Raw genomic sequence first — 10,773 nt, forward strand, 5'->3', positions numbered from 1 at the left:
TTAATTTCATCACTATCAATATACTTAATAACATCGTCTTAGAACATGTGTCACTCCCTCTTATGAAATTTTATCATGAATGGAGTGAGTATCATTTAAGTTAATTTTTTTGATTTGTATCATGTTAAAAAAGTACGATTGAAAAAAAATCTACTTTTAAATATAAAAATATTCAATAATGCATCTGAAGCAAACTAAAGGTCCACTTGCAAATAAAATAAAATAAAAATCATCAAAATAAAATAAAAGAAAAGGAAGTTGCAGCTTGGCTAAGTGGGTTTATACTCTAACATCACATTACCTTCTAATTTCTAATGGGATACGACATGTACTTTTAATCAAATAAAAATTAAGATGACAAAAAAAAAATCTTAATAATGTCATTTTAATTTTCCATCAAATTTCAACGGCTTCTTCTCCAAATAGGAATCACATGTTGCTATTGTGAAGGGTAGGGACGGAGCCAGGAATTAAGTTCGGGGGGCTGACCTTGTACGGGGGTTCGGGGGCGGTAGACCCTAGGGAATTTTTTTGGGCATTCCGTATATTTTAAGGCATTTTTTTTACTAAAATATGAGCATAATAGTAATAATAACGAATAACGTTTTCATAGATTATATAGTTTCAATATATTACAAATTAGTTTCAATACATTACAATTTTTTTTTAACATTTCGTATATTTTAGACATTTTTTTTAAAAGCCAAGCAAAATTTAAATACTAATAAATAAATTTTTTTGGCATTTCATACATTTTCTATTAGAAGATAGTTTAATAACAATGAACAATATTTTCATAGATTATATAGTTTTAAATAACTTGATTATCCTTAAGTTAAGTATATGAGTGAATATAAGCAAATCAACTTTTATATAACAAAGTTCTTTTATAATAGGTATAGACATATATCTATATATATCTTTGAAAATAATTTATTTATTCATTTTTAAAAATCTCAAAATTTGGGAGGGGGCTTCAGCCCCCCCTACCCCCAGCTCCGTCCCTAGTGAAGGGCCATTTTGGTGGGAGAGCAACGGTAACTGCAGCATGTCAACGGTAACTTTAGCAATCGGTATATTTCTTTTAATCGTTCAACGGGAATGGGATGGGATATGGTTGGGGTTTGCACCATTATAAACGGGTTATATTGTTGTTTTTTCTTTCAAAGGATGCTTTCACTTTAAATGCAAATTTATTACGAATAAATAAGGAATTAGAAAATATTTTTTTTTGATAAATTATATAAATAAATAAAAAAAATCAAAGACCACAGCGGGACGAATGACTTGAACCTAGAACATCAAATATTGGACATTAACATTTTATCGTTAGGTCAACACATTCACAAAAATGCACAAGGTGCTCACACAAAATTGTGTAGGGTACCGTCGAGTTTCCTCCCACCCCAGCCATCTCCTCAGGCGATTCTTCTTGGGCGTCTTCGCCCTCTGCCCACCCATCTTGTTCGCCGCCCTCTGTTCACCCACAACCATCTCCTCCGACGCCGGTTTACAATCTGGTCTTGTAGCTTTTCACTCGCCCAGCACCAGCAGGCCGCCAATCGGACCGCCGCGCACACGCCTCACGCCCAGCACCAGCAGGTAGCAGCCAGCAGCCAGCAGGCCGGCACCGCTTCAGCGCCAGCAGCCAGTAGCCAGCAACCACGCCCAGATCTGACCGACGCCTCGGTCTCACTCAAACCCGCCGCCCCGTCGCACCGGTTCGACCACGCCTTGCAAGGAAGTAGCAGCTGCTACCGCCGACCTTAAAACGCAGCGACCCAACCTCCCGGAAGACAGTTCGAGTGAGGCGACTTGGCGAGAGTCTCTCTCGGACAGCCACCGATCTCTCTCGGCCAGCCAGCCACCGATCTCAACGTCTCCCAGCCAGCCACCGATCTCAACGCCGGTAGTCTCTCTCGGCCAAGATCTGATTGGCTTCTTCCCAAACCTCCCTCGGTCAATTCCTCCAAGTCTATCGCCGTGCCGTTTTCAGATTCAGAGCAGGTCTGATTCATAGCAGGCAGTCGTCACTTCTCTTTAAAGCTAAGTTGTAGTCTCTTCTCTACTTTGAAAATGGCGAATGGTTTGGAGTTTGGAGTTTGGAGTTTGGGTTTGCACTGATTTGTCTTAGCAAAACACGAATAGAGTTCTCATACATACTGTAATTGGTGGTTGCAATGGTTTTCTGTTATGAAACTGATCATGATTGGATATGAATGCTTACTGGAATGGATATTTGAGATAGTTGAATTCCTTGAATGTTTTCGATCTGACCAGTGGTTGTTGGAGTTGAAATAATTGTGGAGTAACTTGAAGTTGTTTGGTTAAGAGTTCTTTTTCCTTGTCCATTGACCGGAGAGCATGAGTCGTGAGGAGGTTTGGAGGGTGGTGAGGAGAAGGGGGCAAGAGAGGATCGGAGCAGAAGGCAATGTGGTGTATCAACGGAGCAATAACTTTCATAGGGAGCCGAAGATTTGGAGGAGTGGAACTGGGGTTAAACCTCTTTCGAGATCCCAGATAGTCACCTTCTTCTTTAACAACATCCCCGAAGATTGCAGCTTTCATTTCTTGAAAAGGAAGTTTGGTGCCATTCGCGTTCCGACTGACATTTTCTGTCCCAAAAAGAGAGATAAAAAAGGGAAGCCTTTCGGCTTTGTCCGATTCGAAGGTGTCGAGGACACAGAAGGTCTGCTTGAACAATTGAATCAACTTTGGATTGGAAGCTACAAAATTAGGGTTTTTAAACCAAGGTTTGAGAGGGTGGTGAAGGATGAAGAAAAAATGAGGTTCGACACAAAAAGAGATATTGGAAAGAAAACAGACTGCTTCAATTTTTTGGATTCTGCAAAGAAGAAGCCGGGAGTTTCTTTTAAAGAAGTTCTCACTGGAGTCTCTGAAGGAGAACCATGCACAAGAAAAAAGCTACAATTCAAAACTTCGGAGGAGGATTCTAAGTGGCTTGAAGGAACATTCACAGGTTTCATCAAAGATGATTTCTCCTGGGATGAAATAAAAGAAGAAATCAACAGCGAATGTGCCCGGAAATTGAAAGTTTCGACGATGGGGGGAAGTTTGGTGCTCATCAGAAGTATTTGCGATCTGTCAACACAAGAAGTTCTCAAGGAGTTGGATGAATGGAGCGACTTCTGGTTTCTTTGGAAGAGGAAATGGAACTTCGTTGATGTGCACCAACAGCGAGCTATTTGGACGAGATGGATTGGAATCCCGCTTCATGCATGGAACTCTCGTTTCTTTGATTCGGTGACGGCAAACTTTGGCCGGGTATTGAAAATTCACGAACTGACGAAGGAAAGAGAGAAATTGGACGAAGCTTTGATCCAAATCTCTACAGGTCTCAAATCCATTGAGCAAGTATTTGAGTGCTGCATTGATGGAGCTAGTTTCACACTTCGCATTGAAGAAATTCAGGATAACCCTCTCTCGTCCTTGATCGAAGAACCGGATTTAGATGAGTCAGAATCTGAATTGGAATCGGATTCAGGATGGTCGGACGGAGCGGAGTCCATGGATCCGGCTATTGCTACCATCGGAATGATGGACGACATCGGTGTGGGAGATGGAGACGTTTCGGTTCTCCAAGAATTGAACTCTTCGATTCATTCGCAAGAAGTTTCGGTTTTCCAAGAATTGAACTCTTCGATTCTTTCGCAACAAATCGTTGCAAACACCTCAGTCGAGGTTACCAATCATGAGGAGACAACGTTGGGAGGCTCGAAAATGCTTTTGAATGTGGTTGTTGCCGAAGGTTTAGGCCATTCTTCTTGCAGGCCCGAGCAGGGGGATAGCCTCCTTTGGGCCGAAAACTCAAAGGACCAAGACAAAAGCCCAAGTGGAAACTTATTGGAGTCCCCTTGTCGTCCTGTCGAAAACTTTTGTGAGGTACATTTTTCCTTGCTCACGGTTCCTGCCGTGAGAGAAAAGGAATCCATTCTTGTACAAGGGGGATTTGACGATCTGGAAGATAACAGTGAAAGTCTCGACGTGAATGTTATTGTAGAAGAAAACAAACATGCTGAGGAAGTGGCTAGGACAGAAAACGATGATTCTTTGGGCTCCCAAGCAGGGGAAGAGAGGATGCCTTCCAACAACAAAAGGGTTGATCCCCGATGCACAAATGGAAAAAAAGGTAAAGGGAAAAAGAAGAATAAAGCGAGGGAGAAGGAGAATTGGGGGGCGTTTCATCTCTGAAATAGAACCACTAAATGGGAGAGGGGAGGAGGCCGCAGGGGAGGAATACGCTGGGGAGATTCAAAAAGGGTTGCTTTCGACAAAGGAGGGGGGAATTTCAGGTCAGAAAATCTGGGACTTTGGGAAGAAGTTAGGGCTTTCAAGTCAGACTGAAGAAGAGGTGATTGTCCGCCAAATCGAGATGCAAGGTAACTTCCTTTCCTTCGATAATGCTGGGTGTCAGATGAATTGTCCATGAATGTACTGTCATACAACATTAGGGGCTTGGGGAGCATTGCGAAACAACGAGATGTTTTTGAACTTGTAAGAGGGCATAAGATTGACATTTGTTGTTTACAAGAGACAAAAATGGAGACTTTTAGTGATGTTTTTTGTAATTCTTGGTGGGGGTTTAATAACATAGATAAGGCAATCAGGAACTCTGAGGGGAGAGCTGGGGGAATTGCGTGTTTATGGAATAGGGAGGTATTCGAAGCATCTAGTTCTTGGGATTTACCGGGGGCCGTGGTTGTTAACGGTAGGTATAAGGAGGGCGGTCTCTTGTGTTGCATTATCAATGTTTATGCGCCAACTGAATCAAAGGATAAGAGGATTCTCTGGGATGCAATTGGTTCTATTGTTGAACAGAATATGGATCGAAGTGTGTGTATTTTGGGAGATTTTAACGCAGTCAGGAGAAGAGAAGAGAGGGTGGGCAGCGGGGAGACGTTTCGAGCGTCGGAGGCGAGGTTTTTCGAGGAATTTATTGGGGGGAATGATCTGAAGGAAATTCATACACAAGGTCGAAAGTACACTTGGTATAAGCCCAATGGCAAATGCAAGAGCAAGATCGATCGTTTCCTTGTTAACGAAACTTGGATGCTTACTTGGGAAGGAAGTTCTGCACGCGGTCTTAAGCGTTCGATCTCGGATCACTGTCCGATTGTTCTCACTACTAGAACGGAGGATTGGGGACCAAAACCTTTTAGGTTCCTAAATGCTTGGACAAATCACCCGGACTTTGAAGAAGTTGTAAAGAAAGTGTGGACGGGGACTGACTGTCAGGGATGGAGCTTTTTCGTAGTTAAGGAGAAATTGAAGAAACTTCGAGAGGCTTTAAAAGTTTGGAATCGCACATCCTTTGGTGAGATTGATTCTAAAATTCACGAATTAAAGAAGGAGTTACAACAGAAAGATGAGCTTGACGAGCAGAGTTGTTTAGGCGAAGTGGATGTTATCAGAAGAAATGAGCTTCAAGCTCTCCTTTCCCTTCAGCTGAAGCATAAGCAGATGACTTTACAACATAAGGCTAAACTGAAATGGCTTAAGGAGGGAGATGTGAATTCTGGCTTCTTCCATAAAGCGATTAAAGGGAGGCGGTTGAAGAACGACATAGGCGGACTGATCTTTGATAACTCATGGATCTCCAAACCGGAAGAGGTAAAAGCTAGGGTGAGAAATCATTTTGAAACCTTTTTCAAGCGGAAAAATAGACAGATGCCTGTTATTCCCATTGACTTTGTGAGAAGGAAAATCTCTGATGAGGAGAGAAATTGGCTGATTAGAGGTTTTGAACCTGAAGAAGTTAAAGAAGCGGTCTGGAGCTGTTCTGGCGATAAGAGTCCAGGACCTGATGGCTTTAACTTTTCATTCTGGAGATCGGCTTGGGATGTTGTTAAGGAGGATATCCTCCAGGTCTTGAAGGACTTCCACGCGAACGGAAAAATTCCTAAAGGAGGTAATGCTTCTTTTATCGTTTTAATACCGAAGAAAGAAGGGGCTGATTCGTTGAATGAATTTCGCCCAATCTCGCTCATTACCAGCTTGTATAAAATCATTGCAAAGATCTTGGCGGGGAGACTGACGAAGGTGATGGGGTCGATCATCTCTGATAATCAAAGCGCTTTCGTTAAAGGGCGGTTCATTCTCGATGGGGCGGTCATTTTGAATGAAGCTGTTGTTGAGTCAAAGAAGAAGCGACGAAGCAGGATCTTCTTTAAGATTGACTTTGCCAAAGCTTTCGATTCAGTTCAATGGGACTTTTTGGATACTTTGCTTGACATAATGAACTTCGATGGGATTTGGAGGAAATGGATTCAAGGGTGTCTACAGTCAGCCACGGCAAGTGTCCTAGTTAACGGGTCATCAACGGGAGATTTCAAAATGGAGAGAGGCTTGAGACAGGGCGACCCGATGTCTCCCTTCTTGTTCCTCATTGTCGCGGAAGGGTTGAATGCGCTCGTTGAGAGGGCAGTGGAACGACATTTATTGTTTCCGATTAAGATTGGTAAGGATGAAGTGCCGATTACACACCTCCAGTACGCGGATGACACCATCTTTATTTTAGAGGCTGGTGACCGAAATGTGGAATCTCTGAAAAGTCTGTTGCTTCTCTTTCATTTTATCTCTGGTCTTGCTGTCAACTTCGCCAAGAGCAGCCTGATGACGGTGGGAGTGAATGTGTCTGTCGAGAGGATTTGGGCTTCGTTTCTCAATTGCAAGATTGCTTCCTTCCCGTGTCTTTACTTGGGAACCAAAATTGGCGGCCGAAGCAATGGTGTTAGCGAGTGGAAGTTCTTGGTGGATAAAGTCTCAAACAAAATTGCAAGCTGGAGAAAAAGACCTCTCTCTTTGGCGGGGAGGATCACTCTTGTTAAAGCGGTGCTTCAATCGATTCCGGTATATCAACTGGCCTACGCTTTCATTCCCAAGACTGTGCTCAAGAATCTCAATTCCTTGTTCTCCAGATTTCTGTGGGGTGGAGGCTCTCAGTCGGGAAAAATCACCTGGTTTAAATGGAGCTCCTTGTGTTCCAATAAGAAAACAGGAGGTCTTGGATTTCGGGATGTGGAATGGTTTAATCATGTTCTGTTAATTAAATGGCTTTGGAGATTTTTGGTGGATGGGGGAGCTTTGTGGGCGAGAGTGATCAAATCTATTTATGGGGAACTTCTCTGGGGCGAAGAGGGGGATTGCTCGGTGGTGGGAAGAAGTGGGCAGTTGGGGTGGTGGGCGAAAATTGTGGAGAAAGGGGGAGGAAGAGATGATAGATGGTTCATTGATCACCTTCAACACCCTCTCGGGGATGGGATGAATACAATGTTCTGGGAGGACGTGTGGGCTATTAGCAAACCTCTTAAGTTCTCTTTCCCGAGATTGTATAATTTGTGTTCGAATAAGAAAGGCCTCGTCGGAGAGAGTGGGTTTTGGGAAGGAGAAGAGTGGGTGTGGTCGGTGAATTGGAGGAGGGATTTGAGGGAAAGGGAGACTGGTCAGGTGGGGGAACTTTTGAGACTTGTTGCTGCTTTTGTCCCTTCTGCAGGTTTAACTGATGGATGGATTTGGAGGGCAACTACGGACGGTAAATTCTCAACAAAGTCGGCTTATGATTTGGTGGCGGCTTCCAGAGAGGCGCAACAAACTCAACCGGCTGAGATGGCTATGGTTTGGGAGGCTCCAACATCACACAAAGCCAAGGTGACGGCGTGGAGATGTCTTAGAAATCGTTTGGCTACCTGTGACAACTTGAGAAAACGACAAATTCAAATTAGCTGGGAAGAGAGAGGATGCAACGCCTGCGTCGCTGGAGAGGAGTCGACGGAACATCTGTTTCTTCATTGCCCGAAAACTGCGGCAGTGTGGGACCAAATCTTCCAATGGTTACACATCAAAACGGCAAATCCTAGAGGTACTCTTCATCACTACACTTCCTTCATCTCTGCTGCCAAAAAGAAGAAAGGAAGAAGATTGCTAAATGCGTTATGGGTGGGAACGGTTTGGACGCTTTGGGAAAAAAGAAACGAGAGTCGTTTTCAAGGAAAAATTTGGGATATTGAGAGACTTGTTTTACAGATCAAGGGTAGACTTTGGAGTTGGAATGAGGTTTATAAAGTTTTGGAGTTGAGAATCCCTTTCACCATGTGGTACTCAAAGGGTTTCAATCTTTCATTCTTGTTTTGATTGGCATCTCTTGTGCCTTGCTTTTTATCTCAATAAAAATTTAATTTTACTGATCAAAAAAAAAAAAAGGTCAACACATTCACACAAAAATTAATTTTTTTGATCACATTGCAGTGGTGATCACTTCTTTTTATCCCATGTTATGTAAGGTAAAAAGAAAGTTTATCCCATCTTTTTCACACATTATAGATGATAAAGTATTATTACACCAATACACATAACAATATTATTATGAATTGAAATGAAAATGAAGATGATGTGATGTTCAAATTTTTTATTCATCATGTATGTAGAAATTATCCACATCAAAAAAATGAAAAAAATAGTAAAAATATATATTTTCATTATTTTTTAATCAAAGAGAACACACTTTATACTTGATTGGGATATGTTATATTGTACATATTAATATTATATTTGCATACATTACTTTACAAATAAATTACTATAGGAGGGTGAAATTAGGGTAATTAATTTAATCTATTTAATAAATAATACTCCCTCCGTCCCCAAAATAAATTTCTCTTTGGGGACGGCACGAATTTTAAGGAAAAATGGTAAAGTGTATTGATAGTGGATAAAAATATGTTATAATTAGTATTGAGAATGATGAAAATGTGAAAAAGTGTTATAATTAGTATTAGGAGTGGTGAAAAAGTGAAAAGTAAGAATAAATAAAGTATTATTAGTGGTAGGGTAGTTGTCCAAAAATGAAAAGAAAGAAAGAAGAACTTATTTGGGGAACGTCCCAAAAAGGAAAAAGATGAACTTATTTCAGGGACGGATGGAGTATAATTATAATTTGTATAAGGTATTTCACCTCGGAGGTGGTACATATAATCACACGGATTTGCAAAGTACATATTATGCCTTACTTTATAAAGGACATCGTATTTTTAAGCAAATATCAGGTGATGGCTGATATGCAGAAATGAAATTAGAAATGAATGGAATGAAATATATGATTCATATGGTTGGTATTTACAAGGAATGAGTGGTATGGAATGAAATAAAATTAACACAATAATAATAATAATAATAATAATAATAATAATGATGATGATAATAATAATTACTTATAATTATTATTATTATTATTGTTACTTTCATTTATTATTGTTAATAACAATAATAATATTTATTTATATTTTTTTATTATTTATTATCATTGTTTTACTATTATTATCATTTATTATTTTACTATTAATATTATTTATTTATTATGTATTATTATTATTAAATTTATTTTTTAGTTTTACTAATAATAATAATATTATTATTATTATTAATTTTATTATATTATATTATTACTAAAGTTGTTTTATTATTTTTACAATTATTATTTATTATATTAATAATATTATTTATTTATTTATTATTTTTAATTTTATTATATTATTTTATTATTTTTGCAATTATTATATTTATTATATTAATAATATTAAATTATTTTATTATTATTATTATTATTTAATTAAATAGATAAACTTTTATTATATAGTAATCTCATATCCGTGGGAATACATAATATCATGGGGGGAGGAATGACTAATCTCATATGCATGAGAATAGGCATTCCATCAAGAATAGTGATTCTCATTATAAAAACAATACCAACCATATAGAATTTGGAATGAACGCACCAATCATCATTCCATTCCTGCATACCAGCCATGCCCTTAAGGTGTTGCACATATATTTTGCATCTCAATTACTTCTATCAAACAAACTTTTAGATAATGAACTGTAAATATGGGTGATGTTATTCGTCGTGTGATATAAATTTTACTTTATTAATTGATGCCGCATGTGTACAAAAAGAAGTGTATAATATAAAATTTAATTTATTTATTGAAAAGTCATTTTCATAAACCAATATATATTATAATTATGGGTCAACTACTATATGTTTTGACTCAGGAACCAACCACCATATATAATTTTATTTCGACCAATGATGCTAAATCCCTAATCTAATTATTCTTCCAAAGCATCTCGCCATTACAATTTTAGCATACTCAATTAATGCAAAATCTTACAAAAAAATTTGCGGACATTGAAAATTCAAATATTTAATTTTCTAATACTATTGTTTTTCACTTACTGCTCTAATCTTCGATTTAACCAACAAAAAAAATTAAAATTCAGTTTAATAGAATGTTAAAAACAAAGAAATTATGTGATAAAACAAAATATTTATAAAAGAAAGGATAAAAGTGACAAAAATATTATTAATTGATCAAAATGATAAAAGTGACAAGGATACTGTGGACGAATGGAGTATCAGTTACATCACTATTATTTTTTATTATTATTAGCTACAAGCCTACAACACAACCTATCAAAATATTGTAGGTGTTTCCGTGTGGACGTCGATACAATGTTTGACGCGGACAAATGAGAGTATGGTGTGAATTTCATGGTCAGAGACTCAAAGGGTGTCATGGTGGTTGTTGGAGCGAAAAGGATGAGGTCGGTTTCAAGTGTGATGATGGCGGAGATTATGACTATCGTGTAAGGAATTTTGGTATGTGTGGAGTATAAGGTGACACCGGTGAAGATCTTCACGGAGTTGTTGCTCGCAACTAGAGCTATGATGAATGAACATGAAGAGGAACTCTG

The sequence above is a fragment of the Salvia miltiorrhiza genome, chromosome 1, assembly GCF_028751815.1.
Source record: "Salvia miltiorrhiza cultivar Shanhuang (shh) chromosome 1, IMPLAD_Smil_shh, whole genome shotgun sequence".
Taxonomy (NCBI): domain Eukaryota; kingdom Viridiplantae; phylum Streptophyta; class Magnoliopsida; order Lamiales; family Lamiaceae; genus Salvia; species Salvia miltiorrhiza.